Source organism: Microtus oregoni, unplaced genomic scaffold (genome assembly GCF_018167655.1).
Source record: "Microtus oregoni isolate MIOR12 unplaced genomic scaffold, Mior012 000026F_ref0000081, whole genome shotgun sequence".
Taxonomy (NCBI): Eukaryota; Metazoa; Chordata; class Mammalia; order Rodentia; family Cricetidae; genus Microtus; species Microtus oregoni.
Genome location: NW_024543085.1, coordinates 25,918,238 through 25,926,239, shown reverse-complemented (window position 1 = coordinate 25,926,239; position 8,002 = coordinate 25,918,238).

The window sequence follows — 8,002 nt, the reverse complement described above, 5'->3', positions numbered from 1 at the left end:
AATACCTCTATTGCTATGCTTTTTTTCCCGAAATGAGAATGTCTTTCCGATCGGAGCAGTAAAGATACTTGTTGAGAAAGAGTTTAAAGGAAGCATTTCACCTAATTTCTGGTAATTCCTCCACCTATGAAAACCATTCGGTATGTTTCTCTGAATTTCTTTGAAAAATTTACAGCTCTCTCTCTCTCTCTCTCTCTCTCTCTCTCTCTCTCTCTCTCAACCTCAGATTGTCCTCTAATTGGCTTTGGAGCTGACACTGGCCTTGAACTCCCAATCCTCTGTGTCTAGCTACCAAGTGCTGGGATTACGGGCATGGTCTTTCATACATGGCTTGGTTTTTCTGAAGCAAAGACTGGACTAACAAAGATTGTTTTTAGACAGATTTGTCTTTGTCTAGACACATAAATCTTAAATAATCTAACTTTAGTCACTGCTTACAAGGAAAACAGGTAGACCTATTTTCTTCTAGGAATCCTATTTATTACATTGTAGTCAACCACGCAGTATATTCAACCTGGCAAGAAGCAACCACAAACAGCTGCAGAGAAGTTTTCGACTTCCCTTTGTATATCAAATTTTTTTTTCTGAACACACTTTAAATCCCTGGATTTAACTTCTCAAGTAACTGCTCAAAAGAGAAAGGTGCATATATCATGTGTCTAGATGAAGAAATTACTGCATCAGTCTGGTTTTTGTTTCTCTTTTTTGTCTGATTCTAGATTTTGTTGTTGGTTGATTGGTTTGGTGTGGTGTGATTGTTTTTATTTTGTGGGGTTTTTTGGTCTTGTTTTGCTTGCTTTTGGGTTTTGGGGTATTTTTTGTTTTTGTTTGTTTTATTGTTTTCGAGCCCAGACTGGCTTCAAACAACCTCTGTAGCTGAGGATGACTTCGAAATTTTGATCCTCCTGCCTCTACCTCCTTAATGCAAGGATGGCAGACTTGGGCCACCATGCCCAGTTGTGTGACAGGGATCAATCCAGGGATTTGTGCATGCTAGGTAAACCCTCCACCAAATGAGCTACCTCTCTAACCTCTGGTTCTTCTGTCCCTTAGAGTTGGAAAGCAGGGGCTGGAGAGATGGCTTGGTGGTTAAGAGCACTAGCATCTCTTCCAGAGGTCCTGAGTTTGAATTCCAGTACCCACCTAGTAGCTAACAGCCATCTGTAAATCCAGTCTCGGGGGATCAGACACCTTCTTCTGGCCTGCATGTGCACCAGGAACACACACAGTACAGAGGTATACATTCGGGCAAAAAAAGACAAAAATAAAAACTGTGCACATAAAATAAATACAATTTAAAAAAAAAGTGAAAAAGAAGATAAACCCAAGAAGAGAAGGCTATAATGCATACAATCTTAAATTATTGGTAAGTAAAACAAAATCTACTTGGAGCATTTATCAAACTAACTCAAAAAGATGGTCTCCAAGCCAAGCCGCAAGGCAGGGAGTATACCATCAAAGAAAGACAAGAGGCTCTTAATTGCCAGTGGTGGGCAAACTAGATGGGAGGAAATTGGGGAAAGACTTGCACACAGCTGAGTCAAGGAGTTATGGTGGCGCATGCCTTTAATCCCAGCACTCGGGAAGCAGAGGCAGGAGGATCCCTGTGAGTTCAAGTCTAGCCTGGTCTACAGAGTTCCATGACAGATAGAGTGAGACCCTGCATCAAAATAACAAATCAAACCAAAAGGAGTTCAATTATCTGTCCTTTCAAAGAGGAATCTTTGTACCACCAATGAATTCAAGCTACTGTACACGTCAGGGGCACACCTCTTCTTCCCCGAAACGGATAGTGGGGACAGTGTGTCCAAAGGAGGAAGAGCACTTGAGGATGATACCCGAATGAGGAAACTGAAGACAATAAAAACCAGACTCAGAGGCTGGAGAGACTGTTCACTGAGCAAAGCACTTGTCGAAGAAGCCTTACAGCCTACGCTTCATTTCTGGAGCCCAAGTAAAGATGGAAGGAAAGAACCAACTCTGCAAAGTGGCTTTCTATCCCCTCCTAGTAATTATTTTTTTAATATTTATTTATTTATGATATACACAACATATTGAGGGCACCAGATCTCATTACAGATGGTTGTGAGCCACCATGTGGTTGCTGGGAATTGAACTCAGGACCTCTGGAAGAGCAGCCAGTGCTCTTATCCTCTGAGCCATCTTGCCAGCCCCCCTCCTAGTAATTATAACAAATAAAAAAATCTGAAAATAAACAGCTGGAGCAGGGCAGAAGTAGCGCACGCCTTTAGTCCCGCACTCGGGAAGCAGAAGCAGGCAGATCTCTGGAGGCCAGCTTGGTCTACAGAACCAGTTCCAGGACAGCCAGGGCTACACTGAGAATCTGTCTCAAAAAAATAAATGATAAAAAGAAACAGCTTGTCATGGTGGCACACGGCTATATCCAACTTAGGATGCTGAGGCAGGAGGATCTTGACAGGAGGGCTATACAGCAAAACCCTGTAAGAGAAAGAAAGAAAGAAAGAAAGAAAGAAAGAGGGAGGGAAGGAGGGAGAGAGGGAGAGAGGGAGGGAGGGAGGGAGGGAGGAAGGAAGGGAAATAGAGGATGGGAGCAATTAAAGTAATACTAGAAGAAGCTGGAAAGCAGGTAAGGATGCCTTAGCAGGAAGTTGGAAGAGGTCTTTGTTCCTGTTTCTGACCATGTAAAGCATCCATATCATGACAAGGAATTGAGTTTTCCATCTTCTAATTCTAGAAACAGGATAACATACACTAAACTACACGTATTTTAAGCAGGCTGTTTCATAAGTTTTGGCAGAGACACATACCCAACATCACCACAACCAATGTGACACTGCACCCCCTTCATCCCTGATAAAATCTGTTTCTGAGAGTCACTGAGGAAATCTCCAGGCAGAAAGAGGTCATTGAGCAGCACCCCCACCCATGCTTTAGGGATAAAAAAAAATGATATTTCTCCAGATACACACACACACACACACACACACACACACACAGCTGTTCTGAGGTAGAGCAGACTCCAAGAGCACTATCCTCTGGCTCTAGTTCCCAGTTTTGAGGCTCTTAAGGGCCCAATTACCCCAAGCAATTCTACTCAGTTCTAGGAAAAGACCATTTTTGACCGAATGTTTCTTTATCAACGAATCCCGGGGGAAGGTGTAATTTTGAAGGAGAGAGCATATAGGGCCCATAAGAAAATGGTTCTGATGGTTGTTGCTCCTACCAGGGTGATGCTAGGCATGCTTCTCAGGGCTTTTTCCTTTAACCCCAGAAGGTGAAACAGCCTTACCGCAGGCTACAAGGGATGCTATACAGAACCAGATGAGACCCAACCACAAATTAAATCCCTCGGAACAGTTTCCAGACGCCAAAGGTCCTCCACATCAGAACTCCGGACATGGCCGTCTTTGTGGCAGCGAGTTTATTCGCAGCAGAGTGAGTTTTGCAGTGGAGTTAATGAACTCCTAACACCATTTCAGAACACGGTGCTTTGACTGCAAAACACACAGAATTTATGGTTTCAATCAGCTGAACTTTAAACAAAAATTTCCATCCGAGTTGCTTGATTATTTGCAGCCCCTTTAAAACAAGACGCCTGAAACCTTTGCGGAATGTCTGTGTTGGACAAGATGTGAGTGTTTGCAGAGGCTGGGGAAGGGCACACCAGAGACCTCTCTACCATCTTGGCAACCTTTCTGCAAATGTAAAGTTATTCCGAAAATGATTCTAAGATAGAAAATTTATTTTGAAAGTGAAGCCTTGCTGAACATAGTTGCATATGTCTGTAATCCCACCACTTAAAGGACCAAGGCAGGGAGGGCGGGAGGATTAGCTGTTCAAGGCCAGTCTGGGCTGTAGGAGATCCTGCCTGGAAAAAAAAAAAAAAAAAAACTACCAACAACCGATGTAGACAGTGGCAAACACACACACACACACACAGAGCTAACATTTAAAGAGGACTAAGGGGCTCCGAGGTAGAGCATTTGCCTGGCATGCACAGGTCCCTGGAGCCAATCTCCAGCATCCGGCAATACAACATTAAATAAATAAATACACAAATAAAATTTACAATTTATAAAATTTAAGGGGCAAGTCGGGCGGTGGTGGCCCACGCCTTTAATCCCAGCACTCGGGAGGCAGAGGCAGGCGGATCTCTGTGAGTTCGAGACCAGCCTGGTCTACAAGAGCTAGTTCCAGGACAGGCTCCAAAACCACAGAGAAACCCTGTCTCAAAAAACCAAAAAAAAAAAAAAAAAAAAAAAAAAAATTTAAGGGGCAAATAGTCGGTGGGTAAAATTTCCGCCATCTGGTATTCTGACCCTCGTAGAACTCCCAAAACAGCTCTCTCACCTCTAGAGTCACACCTTGACACACATGGATAAACAAACAACATGAGCACATACGTGCACATGGACACACAAGCACAATCTTTTTATAAAAAAATAATTACCTGTGATCATCGAAGAATCCCTGTTGTTTTGTCTTTCTTTGGTTTTGTTTTTTGAGATAGGATCCCACATAGTCCAGGCTAGCCCAAACCCTGATCCTGAGGATAATTCTGGACTGCTAATCTTCCTCTTGAGTGTTGGGATTACAAGTGTGTACCACCAAGCCATCTTTTAAAATGCTGCTTTTTTTTTTCTTTTTTGGTTTTTGGTTTTTTTCAAGACAGGGTTTCTCTGTGTAACAGCACTGGCTCTCCTAGAACTCACTCTGTAGACCAGACTGACCTCAAATTTATAGAGATCTGCCTGCCTCTACCTCCCAAGTGCTGGGATTAAAGGCATGCACCACCATCAACCGGCTAAAACGCTATTTTTTAAAGCGAAATGCCCTTTTTTATCCAATCAGATTATTGAAGTTGTTACGTTTTGCTGGGGGTTTTGTTGTGTAGGTGGTTTATTTGGTTTGTTTTTTATTTACTGTCATGGCTTGCTTACTTGGGAGGAAAAAGAAAACAAAAAAACAGAAAATACTGCTCAGAGTTGGTGGGAGGTGAGGGAAACAAGCTAGGGGCAGAGTGTACCCTGCTACATTTGCTACAGTGAGCTTCGGCGGCTAAGACCTAGAAACTTCAAGTACTCTGGTACCAACCATGCAACTTTAGGAATTTATTCTAAGAAAATCATTATAGCGACACAAAGATTGATTAGGGTATATATTCATCAAAATGGTGAAAAAGTGGAAGATTCTTAGTGTGTTCTAAGTGATCATTTGTTAAATAAAACAGACCAAATAAACACACACACACACACACAAAATGTAAAAAATACTAGGATTTGGTGGGCTGGAGAGATGGCTCAGGAGTTAAGCACTGACTTCTCTTCAAGGGGACTGGGTTCAATTCCCAAAACCCACATGACAGCTCACAGCTGTCTGTAACCTCAGTTTCAGGGATCTTACACAGGCAAAACTATAAAATAAAATTTAAAAACTATCAAATAAAAATAAATAAATCATTCACCAGTGATCCCACCCCTCAGGAGGAAGAGGCAGGCGGATCTCTGTGAATTCGAGGCCAGCCTGGTCTAAGAGTGAATTCCAGGATAGCCAGGACTGTTATGTAGGGTTCCAACTGCTCCTATAGAGGACCTGAGTCAGTTCCCAGCACCACACCACATCAGGCTGCTCACAACCCTCCGTAGCTCGGAACTCTGGCTCTTGTGGGAAGTGCATTCATGTGCACGTACAGACATATATAATTTAAATTTTAAACATTTAAAGTACTGAGAATTCTAAAGACATAAAAAGTAGTAAAAAAAAACATTTTAAGCAGCTTATAGAACAAAAGACATAGAGAAAATGATGAGTATGTATCTGAAAGAAATCCGCTACGTGATTTGGTGACTGTCAAAACACTCCTGTGATGAACAATAACGTCAACTTTCTTCATTTTTGTTAGGTAAAAAGAACAAGGCCAAACCTACTTTAGTAATACTAGACCTAGCATCCCCAGCACCTCCCACCACGCCTTGGTCCCATCCTTTGTAGGCTTCTCTCTCAGATTTACTTTCCAGCTTTCTTTTTGACCTGTGAACTCCTGATTTGGGTTAACACCAAAGCTTTTTTTTTTTTTTTTTTTTTTTTTGGTTTTTCAAGACAGGGTTTCTCTGTGGTTTTGGAGCCTGTCCTGGAACTAGCTCTGTAGACCAGGCTGGTCTCGAACTCACAGAGATCCGCCTGCCTCTGCCTTCCGAGTGCTGGGATTAAAGGCGTGTGCCACCATCGCCCGGCTAACACCAATGCTTTTTACCCAACCTTTGGGGATCCCAGATTTTACCACCCTGGCAGCTCTCTGCTGCCCCCTTCTGCTACCTACAGACAACCACTGTCGTTCCTGAAAGGTCTCTCGCTTCTTCTGAAGAAAGCCTTTGCCACTGCAAGGCAAAAATTTCAGTATGCAAGTATTTTTTAATATTAAGTTATTGGGAAGTGAAAAAAATGTCATCTCCACAAATTCTTTACTAATTGCAGGCCAAGTCCTAAGTGCTCAAGTACAAGAACCACTGGCAGTAGGAGGTGAGCAAGGTCACCCACACATATTTTTAGCCAGGTTAGTGTGGAAACACTCTGTAGCCGACTGGCCTCAAACTCACGACAGTCTTCCTGCCTCAGCCTTCCAAATGCTAGGATTACAGTCAAGAGCCACCACACTTGACTCCATTTTTTAAAAAAATTCTTTGAATTTTAATTTAAGTGGCACAGGTTGGCCTGGAATGAACGCTTTGTTGCTCTTCCAGAGGACCGGTTTTCAGTTCCCAGCACCCACATGCTACAACACAGAACCTCCTGTAACTCCAGCTCCAGGGGTCCAATGATCTCTGACCTCCACAAACACTTGTACAGTTACACACGTGTTTGCCATAAATTTCTGTTGTGCATCAGTAGTCTAGGAAAGGGAAAGACGGCTAAACAAGCAGTCTCATCAGACATAACCATTTCCTGGAATTGTGTAGAAAAGTCTGAAGTGTAAACGAAACAGAATGTTACCTGATGTAACAAGATGAGGCTGTTACTTCCTAAAAACACTAACAGTAAAGTCCCCAGTTTCAATCTGTACTGATTAATTAAAACATTAGGTCGTGAAAAACAAACAAAAAAAATAGATGGTGTAGTAGCACATGCCTATGAGTCTAACACTTAGGAAGCTGAGGCAGGAGGATTACCTTGACTTGGAGGCCAATATAGGCTGCATAGATACATCCTATTTAAAACGGAACTGAGTCGGATGTTGGTGGTGGCACACACCTTTAACCACAGCACTTGGGAGGCAGAGGCAGGCAGATATCTGTGAGTTCGAGGCCAGCCTGGTCTACGTAGTGAGTTCCAGGACTGTTATATAGAGAAGCCTTATCTCAGAAAAAAAAAGTTGTTTATTGTTCCCCCCCTCGTCTCAAATATTACCTTTAATGATAGCTAGCAGTTGGATTTTGTTTTTGTTTTTGATTTTATTTTTATTCAATGTAATTTTTCTGTATATAGATCAGCCAGTTTGTCTTGTATTGTATGCACAGGTATATACATATATTTCAAAATCTAAAATTTGAAATACTTCTGGTCTCAAACATTTTGGATAAGAGACATGCACAATGAAATAGTATGTAATCATTGAAAGAGAGAGGGAAAGGGTAATTATGGATAAGAATTATGTCATAGTTGTAAGCATGAAAAAAATAAGCCTGTTGTTGAAAATTGTGTGTTAAATGTAACACGTGTAAGAGAGGAAAAAAAGAACACTTTTATGATTATTCCTGGCTATCCAAATCTATTTCTATCCAAATTGAGATAGCAAGAGTTGATTGAACTTTAATGAATTCAGATGGTCAAAAAGGTTATATTTTCCCAATATATTTTGTTCCAAGTTAGATCACAAATACCAAGAGATTAAATTAAGAAAAAGTGCATCGCCTGGCAGTCGTGGTTTACCCCTTTAACCCCAGCACTAAGGAGGTAGAGGCAGAATTCCAGACCAGCCAAGACCACACAGTAAGATCGACCCTGTTTCAAAAAAAGAAAGAAA